General features: G+C 43.5%; 2 non-coding genes and 1 pseudogene across 2 annotated transcripts; all 3 read left to right on the forward strand.

The window, feature by feature from the left end:
- Nucleotides 1-1,481: 1,481 nt before the first annotated feature.
- Nucleotides 1,482-3,288, forward strand: LOC148866710 (18S ribosomal RNA). The gene has a single exon (XR_016111324.1). It is a non-coding gene; the product is annotated as an 18S ribosomal RNA (ribosomal RNA).
- A 238-nt stretch (nucleotides 3,289-3,526) lies between these two features.
- On the forward strand, nucleotides 3,527-3,682 carry LOC148866711 (5.8S ribosomal RNA). Its single transcript, XR_016112028.1, has one exon. It is a non-coding gene; the product is annotated as a 5.8S ribosomal RNA (ribosomal RNA).
- Nucleotides 3,683-13,308: 9,626 nt separating this feature from the next.
- Nucleotides 13,309-13,405, forward strand: part of LOC148866712 (18S ribosomal RNA) — a 1,640-nt pseudogene continuing 1,543 nt past the window's right edge.

Raw genomic sequence — 13,405 nt, forward strand, 5'->3', positions numbered from 1 at the left:
CTCCTAATGGGATTAGGAGCTGATCCCTTTAAGATTATAAAAGGAGAAGGGGGCGGCAACCTTTAGATATGCAATCCACAGATCCTTGTCTTCAGAGCTGAGATTACCAGAAGAGAGAATTCTGCACCCTGCAAATACTCTCTTCCGACTCCTTCCTGCAGCCACCGCCTCCAGTAGTTCGATCTCTAGTTCTTGGGAGAAATCAAGATTTGATCTTGATACCAATGAGTTATATTCACAATCCACCCACTTGATTCTTGCGAAGGGTCAAGTTCTTTTGCAAGAACACTGTTGATTTTGCTCCACCCTGCACTGCGCCATCTTCAGTGGGAGCAGATTTTGGATCCTTCCTTGGGCGTGAACACCTCCATTGGGAGATACTGCATCTCTGTATCAGGTATTATCCCTCCATACTCCTATTGGTTCAGATCTGGTTCAGCTTATGGCTCAAGAATGATCCTTGAAAATATGATTTTCTAAATAGGGAATTTGATTCCCAGTTGAAGGGAGAGAAAATTTTTTGAAATTCGCCCCCTTATTCCGCGATCTTTGGGCGTCCATGTGATGGATATCCTATCCCTTCAGCAATCATAGCCAGTTGAGTGGTGATAAGTGTTGATCGAATGCCGGGTTTGGGCGTCCATGTGATGGATATCCTATCCCTTCAACCTGAACCCTTGAACCAGAATTCGGTAAGACTAATTTTTCTCTTGTTCGTTTAGTTTGTTATTGCTTTCTTATTCTTTTAAATTTTAGTTATTAAATTTTCCACTCAATTACTTTATCCGTTCGACTAAGAGATTACTGATTTGCTCCCTGTGGGATTTGACCTAGCACCATTTTTACTGCAAGTATCTTATTGTGGGACCAATACTAATTTTGAGGGCTTCGACAAACCTGTCATGACCCTTTTCGGATGTTGATTCATGTTGGTAGTTGCTTTCCATGTTTAGTGGGGCCTTTGGGTGCTCCTTTCGGCCATTCTATGTGTCATTGATGCGTCGTTCGTTTGGGGGTGGTTGCCTGAAGGTGTACGTGATGCGCGCGAGTGGTGTTTGAATGGCATGTGTTGATGAGCTCTGTGCTTGTGGTCAGAACCATTAACCTGCCCCTCCTCTTCAGTTTCCCCCAAGCTAGTTGTTGCTATCTAGGTGTGTGTGGATGGTTCCTGTGTTGCCTACCCAAAGAAATGGAATTGATACCCCTTGAGTGATAGTTTGTCTCTCTCCTCCCCCTGTGGAGGGTGAGCAGCCATGAACACGAAGAACGTGATGCCATGCATTGTCTTGTGATTGTGCAATGCACTCGGCACATGTCTATTGTGTGTGCTCTTGGATGCGGAAGATGCCAAGGGTAGGAGCCTTAGGTCCCCTGTTGCCATCCAATTATATGTCTTCATATGAGATTGACAATTGCAACCGTGTAGAGCGTTTGATGTTTTTGGATGATCTCATGCGGGTTGGGGTGTCGACAAGGAATGCTACCTGGTTGATCCTACTAGTAGTCATATGCTTGTCTCAAAGATTAAGCCATACATGTGTAAGTATGAACTATTTCAGACTGTGAAACTGCGAATGGATCATTAAATCAGTTATAGTTTGTTTGATGGTATCTACTACTCGGATAACAGTAGTAATTCTAGAGCTAATACGTGCACCAAACCCCAACTTCTGGAAGGGATGCATTTATTACATAAAAGGTCGATGTGGGCATTGCCCGTTGCTCTGATGATTCTTGATAACTCGACGGATCGCATGACCTTTGTGCTGGCGATGCATCATTCAAATTTCTGCCCTATCAACTTTTGATGGTAGAATAGTGGCCTACTATGGTTGTGACGGGTGACGGAGAATTAGGGTTCGATTCCAGAGAGGGAGCCTGAGAAATAGCTACCACATCCAAGGAAGGCAGCAGGCGAGCAAATTACCCAATCCTGACATGGGGAGGTAGTAACAATAAATAACAATACCGGGCTCTACGAGTTTGGTAATTGGAATGAGTACAATCTAAATCTCTTAACGAGGATCCATTGGAGGGCAAGTCTGGTGCCAGTAGCCATGGTAATTCCAGCTCCAATAGCGTATATTTAAGTTGTGGTAGTTAAAAAGCTCATAGTTGGACCTTGGGTTGGGTCGACCGGTCTGCCATGCGGTGTGCACCGGTCGTCTCGTCCCTTCTACCGATGATGCATTCTTGGCCTTAATTGGCCGGGTCGTGCCTCCGGTGCTGTAACTTTGTAGAATATAGAATGCTCAAAGCAAGCCTACGCTCTGTATACATTAGCATGGGATAACATCATAGGATTTCGGTCTTATTACGTTGGCCTTCGGGATTGGAGTAATGATTAACAGGGACAGTCAGGGGCATTCGTATTCCATAGTCAGAGGTGAAATTCTTGGATTTATGAAACATGAACCACTGTGAAAGCCTTTTCCAAGGACGTTTTCATTAATCAAGAACGAAAGTTGGGGGCTCAAAGATGATTAGATACCATCCTAGTCTCAACCATAAACGATGCCGACCAGGGATCAACAGATGTTGCTTTTAGGACTCCGCTGGCACCTTATGAGAAATCAAAGTCTTTGGGTTCCAAGGGGAGTATGGTCGCAAGGTTGAAACTTAAAGGAATTGATGGAAGGGCACCACCAGGAGTGGAGCCTGCAGCTTAATTTGACTCAACACGGGGAAACTTACCAAGTCTAGACATAGTAAGGATTGACAGACTGAGAGCTCTTTCTTGATTCTATGGGAGGTGGTGCATGACCATTCTTAGTTGGTGGAGCGATTTGTCTGGTTAAATCCGTTAATGAACGAGACCTTAGCCTGCTAACTAGCTATGCGGAGGCACCCTCCACGACCAACTTCTTAGAGGGACTATGGCCGTTTAGGCCACAAAAGTTTGAGGCAATAATAGGTCTGTGATGCCCTTAGATGTTCTGGGCCGCATGCACGCTACACTGATGTATTCAATGAGTTTATAGCCTTGGTCGACATGTCCAGGTAATCTTGGAAAATTTCAATGTGATGGGGATAGATCATTGCAATTGTTGGTCTTCAACGAGGAATTCCTAGTAAGCGCGAGTCATCAGCTCGCGTTGACTACGTCCCTTCCCTTTGTACACCACCCGTCGCTCCAACCAATGGAATGGCCCATTGAAGTGTTCGGATCGTGGCGACGTGGGTGGTTCACCACTCACGACGTCGCGAGAAGTCTACAAAACCTTATCATTTAGAGGAAGGAGAAGTCGTAACAAGGTTTCCGTAGGTGAACCTGCGGAAGGATCATTGTCGATGCTTGCCCCACGGAAAGGCCTGTGAACATGTGATGCTCGCAAGGGCCCATGAGGGTTGGTCTTGGGGTACGACCTCCATGGCCATCTCTTGCTTGTTAGGGGTTGCACTCGACACATTGTCTCATGGCCTCCTAGCTAACAACCAATTTCGGGCGCGGATGGTGCCCAGGAATCTCCATGGAAGGGTGCATAGTCCCAACATTGTTGGGTGTTTTGCTTCTATTTTCAAAAATGACTCTCGACAATGGATATCTCGGCTCTTGCATCGATGAAGAACGTAGCGAAATAAGATACGTGGTGTGAATTGCAGAATCCCGTGAACCATCGAGTCTTTGAATGCATGTTGCGCCCGAGGCCCTTAGGGCAAGGGCTCGCCTACCTTAGCGTCACGCATCGTTGCCCCTCACTCCCTTGCCCCATTAGGTGTTGGAGAGTTGGTGTAGATGTTGGGGTGGCCTGTCTCAGCTGCCAGGGTGAGACCCTAGGCATATATAGTGTAGGATTAATTGAATCTTTGAACTGGACCAGATTTCCAGTATTGCCCTGGACCTTGGAGATTAATGGGTAAAACTGGAAAGTTACACCCAACCTAGAGACTCGATTATGATATTGCGTTAGGTGTCAGATTTGGTTGTCTTTGATGTATCTATCAGTGAGATCCTTAGCGGGGGTCAAAACCTGGGTATGTTGGGATAGTTTGAGAATTCATCTGAGTGGGTGATCATAGTGATAGTATCAGCCCCTTTGTCGGACCAAGATAATGATCAGGGATGCACTCTCACTGATGGAAACCAAGACTGCCGGCAGCCGATTTCAATTGTTGAGATTTGTTTTGCAAAATATATTTTATATGAGATATAAAAGTATATATATTATGGTTTCTAAAATGTTTGCAAAAGGTTTTAATTCCCGGGATCCATATAAATAGAGAGTGCAACACTGTTCCTTGCAGCCAAGGGAGAGGTCCTCTTTAGTCAGACATGGATGATCGTTATGGGCAGAGAGGTTAAGTGTAAAACCATTGAGGATAATACCTGATGGACTAATCTTGCATCTGCCCACAGTCCCTAGGTGTTACAAGGTGGTTTGGCCTAGGGACCACTTAGGGTAAGTGTTGGGCCCATAGAGCCCATTTGATGGGTTTCAGGGGGTGCACTGTCCATAGCAGTGTATTCGGCCAGGCCTTGTAACAAAAGCTAGGCCGAACCCATGTGGCTGATGTGTTAGATCAATGCTTGGGTCTCACGCCATTCAAGGTAGCTCAACTAGGCAGCAGTTAGGAAGGTTAAGTGAGCACATAAGCTTAATGGGCCTAAAGCCCATTTTGAACTGGACTTATTTAATAAATAAAATATGGGCAAATTCTGAGATGGATCAACAGATAGGATAGGGTCTTAACCCTATCCACTCAGAGAGTCCATATCTGAATATGATTCAGATCTAGAAACCTCCTAATGAGATTAGGAGAAGGCTGATATAATCTGTAGATAAGATAAGGGTTTATCCTTATCACCTAAGGGGATGTCTGATCCAAATATAATTTGGGTTAGCAACTCCTAATTGGATTAGGAGCTGATCTTTTGGGTTTACAAAAGAAGGAGTGGGTGGAAGCCTTGAGAAGAATTAGGTAATCAGATCCTCTTTAGAGCTGAAACCACAGAAGAAAGATTTCTGCAATCCTTGCAATGATCTTTCTTGCTGCCTCCTTCCTGCAGTCGCCAGACATCCAGTTCAATCTCCAGTTGTGGAAGAAGTCAAGATTCGATCTTGACATCAGTTCTTTGGGAAATAATTGATTGGAAGTTGTGCTCACGCACCATCCTGCTGTTTCTTGCAAATGACAGAATTGTTGGAGAAGAATACTGCTGATTCTGCTCCATCCTGCACTCCGCCATTTTCAGTGGGAGTAGTCTTTGGATCCTTCCTTGGGCGTGAACACCTTCGTTGGGAGATATTTTTTCTCCATTTCAGGAATAATCCTCTTCTACTCCTTTTGGTTCAGATCTGGTTCAGTTTGTGGTTCAAGATTGATCCTTGAAAATATGATTTTCCAAACTGGGAATTCGATTCCCAGTTGAAGGGAGAGAAAAATTTCTGAAATTCACTGCTTTATTCCACAAGATTTGGGCGTCCATACAATGGATCTCTCATCCATTCAATGGTATCAGAGCCATGGTTCAAATCTTGAACCAATTTGTTTCAGATCTGAACCTACGCAAATGGGCAGAAGGTGTACTACCCAATTTGTGCAGATATGGGTTTTGGAAAATTTGTTCCCAAAATTATGGGCGAATAATCTGAAATTAATTTAATATAAATCTGATTATTGTTTAGAATTGTTCTTTATGATTTTCTTGATTTATGGGTTGTTCGTACAAGAGGAGATCAAAATCTTGATTTGCACAGGGAACCTGCATTTGTGTAGTTAATGGATTGTTTTATTACATTTGGTCCGTAAAATGATTTTTTTTTTATTTTTAGACTGAATGTATAGGTATTCAATCTGATGTAATTATTAATAGAAATTAGGATTTCTATTTATTTTGTTTTGGATCGAAGAGGATGGCATAGAGAAGGAGATTTCGCAAATAAGAGAATTGCAATATGCGATTAGTAGTTTATGAAACTGCAACCAGTGATCTAACCTCTATTTTGCAGGATGGAGTGTGCGAACAGCCCTATGAAACTGATTATTGTTTTTTCTTTTATCAGTATTTAATTTTAGATTATTTTCTTGAATTAAAGATTTAATTAAAGATCAAACCATAGACCCATTTGAACCAAGATTGGTTCAAATTATTTGGACCGAATCTAGGGTTCAATCAAGGATGAAAGTCAGCCCTAATTTTCCCACTGATGGGCCTGAGGATTGATATTTAATTAAATGGTTAATTCGGCCCAACCTATAAGGGCCTAGTTTTAAATGGTTAAAACTACTAAAAGCTCACTCTGCGGATAAAGCTATATGGGCCGAACCCATCAATCCTAATTCAACCCATATACCTAGATAATATTAATGGTTAACATTATGGATTTAAAATGAGCTTCAAATGGGCTTTACAAATAATTAATTGATTGGATCAATTTATCCTTGCATGTGATGTATGGATTTGTGATGTGCTACGTACATGGGCCATAAGTACATGGTCCATGCTCGATCGATAGTGGCTCCTGCGCACACCATGGCTGAATGAACATCATTGCCATGGTGTCCCTTTTGGTCATTGGATGACCTCCCTCAGTGGTGGGCCCCACTCCTCATGGAGAGGATATGTGCGAGACCCTAGCCGATTAGGGCCCACCGAAATCTGACTTTATGAAAGTCAGTGGGAGCCACTTGGGTTTGACCTAGATCAAACTAGGGCGTAATTGATTGTTCCCTCCAGCTAATATGAGTGCATGTGATAGGGAGATTCATATGATGAACTCTCTAAAGTCATTCCATCATTAACCTGAGGATGGGTCCTTCAGTAATGAGGAAACGCACCAGAAAATAGGCTATCCATTTGCTGTTGGGCTTGTCTGAATGTTTCATAAGATGATAGAGGCGTCATAAACTGATGTTGGAGTGGCTTCACCAGAAAATGGGAACTCTCTCACAGTACCTTAGCATTCATGAATATGATGGCTAAGCACTCACTGGATAGAAAGATTTACCTGAAAACGGCTTTGAACCTTGTCTGATAGAGGCCAAAGGGAAAGATCATATGATGAATGAATATGATCCTTCACAGAAAGGTGGTGGGGTTATGCAGCTGAAACAGTTGGCTCCATGCACCCTATGTGATTTGCCACATTTCTAGAGACAACCTGTAGTCTCCGTCACTGAGAAAGGAGGGAAATCTCAGAGATGAATAAATGGAAATGGAACGTAGATTAAAATCCATATCTATGTAATGAACATGAATCAAATTAGGTTATGGATTGATGTTTGCTCTTTTATCAGAAAATGGCAAATGGACAATTTGCAAAGCTGCTTGATGACAACAAGATGAAGGGCCCAAACTATGCCGACTGGTACAGGAAACTTATGTTGGTATTAACCTTTGAGAAATTGGACAAGGTAGCCAAGAATCCTGTGTCGGATCATCCGGGAGATAGGGCTGTTAGACAGTTTTGTATGCCCTTAGCTTCAATCAAATTGATGTACTTTATGAGTTTATTGTAAATGAATAAAAGTGCATATTTGATTCATGTTCCCTTGGTATGTTTCTGTGTAATACCCTTAAACTGGACACTTAATGAGACTCGTGTTAGTTTAGAATGTTCACAGCCAGTGGGTCGGTCTAGGGAGACCTATCCTGACAAGGCTGACACTGTGGTGCCACCATGTCGGTTGGGGTGGCTTGTCTCAGCTACCGGGTGAGACCCTAGGCATATACAGTGTGGGATTAATTGAATCTTTGAACTGGACCAGATTTCCAGTATTGCCCTGGACCTTGGAGATTGATGGGCAAAACTGGAAAGTTACACCCGACCCCTAGACTCGATTATGATATTGTACTAGGTGTCAGATTGGGTTGTCTTTGATATACCAATCAATGAGATCCTTAGCGGGGGTCAAAACCTGGGTATGTTGGGACAATCTGAGAATTCATCTGAGTGGGTGATCATAGTGACAGGATCAGCCCCTTTGTCGGGCAAAGGGTGATCATAGTGGGTGATCAAAACCTGGGTTTCCATTCTCACTGATGGAAACCAAGACTGCCGGCAGCCGATTTCAATTGTTGAGATTTGTTTTGCAAAATATATTTTATATGAGATATAGAAAGTATATATATATTATGGTTTTGAAATGTTTGCAAAAGGTTTTAATTCCCAGGATCCATACTTGAGAGAGTGCAACACTGTTCCTTGCAGCCGAGGGAGAGGTCCTCTCTTGTCGGGTAGTGTATGATCATTATGGGCTGAGAGGTTGAGTGTATGGCCATTGGGGATAATACCTGATGGGCTAATCTTGCATTTGCCCACAGTCCCTGGGTGTTACAAGGTGGCTTGGCCCAGGGACTACTTAGGGTAAGTGCTGGGCCCATAGAGCCCATCTGATGGATTTTCAGAGGGTGCACTGTCCATAACAGTGTATTCGGCCAGGCCTTGTAACAAAGGCTGGGCTGAACCCATGTGGCTGATGTGTAGATCAATGTTTGGGTCCCACACCATACAAGGAAGCCCAACTGGGCAGCAGTTTGGAAGGCTTAATGAATACATTACCCTTAATGGGCCTTAAGCCCATTTCGAACTGGGCTAATTTGATTAGTCTTTAAGGGGCGAATTTTGAGATAAGATCAGCTGATAGGATTGGGCCCACACCCTATCCACTCAGAGAGTCCAAAATCTAAATGAGATTTAGATTTGGAAACTTCCTAATTAGATTAGGAGCTGGCTGATCTAATCTGCAGATAAGACAAGGATTATCCCTTATCTTAAAGGGACTTCTAATCCATATATGATTTGGGTTAGCAACTCCTAATGGGATTAGGAGATGATCCCTTTAAGTCTATAAAAGGAAGAGGGGGCGGCAGCCTTTAGATATCCAAGAGACTCACCAGCAACAGTCTTGTCTTTAGAGCTGAGATCACAGAAGAGAGAATTCTGCACCCTGCAAATACTCTCTTGCCGCCGCCTATTGCAGTTCGATCTCCATTACTTGGGAGAAATCAAGATCAGATCTTGATTCCAATCTTTTGGAGAAAAGATTGGTAGGAGTTGTATTCACTAGCCGCCCAGGTGATTCTTGGGAAGAATCAAGTTCTTAGGAAGGACACTGCTGATTCTGCTCCACCCTGCACTGCGCCATCTTTAGTGGGAGCAGATTTTGGTTTCTACCTTGGGCGTGAATACCTCCGTTGAGAGATATTATTTCTCTGTATCAGGTATTATCTCTCTCTCCTCCTTTTGGTTCAGATCTGGTTCAGTTTATGGTTCAAGAAGGATCATTGAAAATATGATTTTCTAAATAGGGAATTCGATTCCCAGTTGAAGGGAAAGAAAATTTTTTGAAATTCGCCCCCCCTTTATTCCGCAATCTTGGGCGTCCATATAATGGTTTCCTATCCCTTCAAGGGCTTCTGAGGCCTGAAGAAGAGAATACGAAGAATGGGAGGAGAAAAACTCCCTTGCCCGTTGCTATATCATTGCCTCCTTGGACAACCCAATTCAGAGGCAGTTCGATCAAATCGAACTTGCTAAGGACGTATTGGACAGTCTCAAGACAATGTATGAAGAGCAGAATCCTTCTACTCGGCAGAAGGTCTTGAAACAGTTCATGACCGTGCAGATCTCCAAGGGCCAACAGGTTCACGACCATTGTCTTCGGATGATGGGCTATATCAACAAACTGGAGGCTCTTGGATCCAGATTGGATTTGGTAACACAGGTCGATGCTATTCTCAACTCTCTACCTCCATCCTTTAATCCATTCATCATGAATTACAACATGAACAAGCTGAACGTCAGCTTGCAGGAACTCAACAATATGTTGAAGAGGGCCGAAGAATTGATTAAAAAGGATGAACCCATTACCATGCTTGTTGAAATTGGAAAATTGGGCAAGGAAAGGAAGGCAAAGAAAAAGCCCCAGAAGAAGGCTGCCAAACCCAAGAAGCAGAGGAAGGATGAGGCATCAGATGCCTGTCACTTCTACAAGAAGACCGGCCACTGGAAAAGGAACAGTCCTGCCTACCTGGAATCCAAGAAAGGTAATCTCGAAACTTATGTTATAGAAACCAACTTATTGGTAGCTCTTGCGTCCTGGTGTATTGACTCTAGGGCTTTAACTCATGCGTGTAACTCACTGTAGGGGTTCAAGGTAAGAAGAAGGCTAAGTGAAGGAGAAGTCACACTCTACTTGGGGACTACTGCAACTATTGCAGCCGCGGCCATAGGAATCGTGGAGTTAGTTTTTAGATAAGGAACAATTGTACTGAAAGATTGTCTTTATGTACAAAATTTAAGGAGAAATTTGATTTGTCTCAAAGCTGTGTGCAGATGGTCATTCTGTCTTCTTTAGTAATATGATTATTATTAAAAGAAATAACAGATTCATCGCATATCGGTAACTGGAGAATAGTCTCTATGTTCTACATCCTTCTCTAGAAACTAACATAACCGAAACTACGTTGGCTGAAATCCCCAGGAAGAGAGCTTGTGATACAGTTAATCCCACGTGCTTGTGGCATTACCGACTTAGCCACATCGGTGTTGACCAAATCACAAGGTTGGTAAAGGATGGTCCTTTGGATTTTCTAACTATAGAAGATCTTCCCACTTGTTGGACATAGATTTCTAGAAGTGGGTGGAGGCCATGAGAGTAGACATGGACTCAATGGAGACCAATGGAGTCTGGACTATGGTAGATCCGCCCTTCGGTGTAAAAGCAATCGGTTGCAAATGGATTTACAAGAGGAAGTAGGGCCCTAATGGTAGGATTGAGACCTTCAAAGCTCGTCTAGTGGCGAAAGGGTACACTCAGAAAGAGGGCATCGATTATGGGGAAACCTTTTCGCATGTGGCCATGCTTAAATCCATTAGGATCCTGGTAGTTGTAGCAGCATACCGTGATTATGAGATTTGGCAGATGGATGTCAAAACTGCATTCCTGAATAGAGATCTTACTGAAGATATCTATACGTAGTAGCCACAAGGCTTCATTGCTGCAGGTTAGGAAAACATGGTATGTAAACTTAATAGATCCATTTATGGACCTAAGCAATCTTCTAGAAGTTAGAACATCCATTTTGACTCTACTGTCAAATCATTTGACTTCAAGCAGAATCCGGATGAACCCTGTGTCTACAGGAAGTACAGTGGAGATAAGGTTACCTTCTTAGTTTTATATGTAGATGACATTCACTCTCTCCAAGAAGATGTCTCCCAAGGCTTCTGAGGAGATTGATGGCATGAAAGACGTTTCCTATGCCTCTGCCATAAGGAGCATCATGTATGCCATGCTGTTCACTCATCCTGACATTGCTCAGGCAGTGAGTGTAGTAAGCAGATTTCAAGCCAACCCAGGGCAGGAGCACTGGACTACTGTGAAAAACATACTTAAGTACCTTCGAAGGACAAAAGAGTTTTGTTTAATATTCAATGGTAGCTCACTATAGATCAATGCTTGGGTCGCACGCCATTCAAGGTAGCCCAATTGGGCAGCAATTAGGAAGGTTAAGTGAGCACATAAGCTTAATGGGCCTAAAGCCCATTTCGAATTGGACTTATTTAATAAGTTAAATATGGGCGAATTCCGAGATGGATCAGCAGATAGGATAGGGTCTTAACCCTATCCACTCAGAGAATGGCGGCTGCTGGAGGAGTAGAAATCCAGGGACGAAGAGGGCTGAACTGTGTCTCTTCTCTCTAGAGTTTGTGAAAGATCAAAATCTCAATTCGTAGGAGGTATCTCTTGCATACAAACCCTAGTTCGAAATCTGATATTTCTATTAGGGTTTTCTCCTCTTTCTTCTTGATTAAGAAACCTCCCAATTTTTTGGGAGTTATCCCAATCCAAATCAGTATTTGGATAGGGGATAAGTTAGCTGACTCCTGATCTTATCAGGAGGTTACCAGATTCAAATCTAATTTGAATTTGGTCTTTTAGAGTGGATAAGGTTAAAGACCCAATCCTTTTACTAACATTAATCTCAGATTTGCCCCATGAATAGGTGATCATATCAGCCCAGTTTGAAATGGGCTTTTGGCCCATTAAGTGTTCAATGTTTAAATAGTTTCCAATCTGCTGCCCAGTTGGGCTTCTTTGTATAGCGTGGGACCCAAGCATTGATCTACACACCAGCCACATGAATTCGGCCCAGCCGAATTCACTAAAAGACTCAGTGACCCCCTTGAGCCCATCACATGGACCCTATGGGTCCAACACATACATTAAGTGGTCCCTGGGCCAAGCCTCTCAGCCCTTAATGATCAAGCACTGCCGGATAAGAGAAAACCTCTCCCTCGGCTACAAGGAACAATATCGCACTCTCAACTCACATGGATCACGGGAATTAAAACGTTTTACAAATCTTTTGAAACTGTACATATACATATATATATATATATTAATTTTGCAAAAACAAAATTCCAACGATTGAAATCAACGGCCGGCAGTTTGGTTTCCATCAGAGAGAGTGCATTCCCGATCATTTCCATTGTCCGACAAAGGGGCTGATCCCGTCACTATGATCACTCACTCAGATGAGTTCTCAGACTGCCCCAACATGTCTAGGTTTTGACCCCCACTAGGGATCTCACTGATTGACACATGAAAGATAGCCCGATCCGACACCTAGTGATGTGTCATAATCGAGTCTAGGGGTCAGGTGTAACTTTCCAGTTTAGCCCATCCGTCTCCAAGGTCTAGGGCAATATTGGAAATCTGGTCCGGTTCAAGGGTTCAAGCAATCCCATACTGCATGTGCCTTGGGTCTTACGCTGATGGCCGAAACAAGCCATCCCAACACTTGGTGGCACATCAGTATCAGCCTTGGCAGGATAAATCTCCCCAGACTTATCCAATGGCTGTGAACATTTAAAACTAACACAAGTTCCTATAAGTGTCCAGTTTTAGGGTCTTACACAGAATTATACCAAACAACATGAATCAAAGCCAGTGGCGATAATAATTCAACCTAGTACGAGAGGAACCATTGATTCACACAATTGGTCATCGTGCTTGGTTGAAAAGCCAGTGGCGCGAAGCTGCCGTGTGCCGGATTATGACTGAATGCCTCTAAGTTAGAATCCTGGCTAAACATGCGATGTGTGCGCCCGTCACTCGATTGCCGACCCGCAGTAGGGGCCTCTAGGCCCCCAAAGGCATGTGCCATTTGTGAAGCCCTCGTGACAGATGAGTCACGTGGGCTGCCTTGAAGCGCAATTTCCACCAGGCGGTGGGTAGAATCCTTTGCAGATGACTTAAATACGCGACGGGGTATTGTAAGTGGTAGAGTGGCCTTGCTGCCATGATCCACTGAGATACAGCTCTTTGTCGCATCGATTCGTCCCTCCCCCCACATTTCACATCCCACAACGATTAGTCCCTCCCTCCACCAGCCCTCTATCGCATTGATTGGCTCATTAAATCAGTTATAGTTTGTTTGTTGGAATCTACTACT

The sequence above is a fragment of the Nelumbo lutea genome, chromosome 3 (assembly GCF_056320005.1).
Source record: "Nelumbo lutea isolate HS-2025 chromosome 3, American lotus-T2T, whole genome shotgun sequence".
Classification (NCBI taxonomy): domain Eukaryota; kingdom Viridiplantae; phylum Streptophyta; class Magnoliopsida; order Proteales; family Nelumbonaceae; genus Nelumbo; species Nelumbo lutea.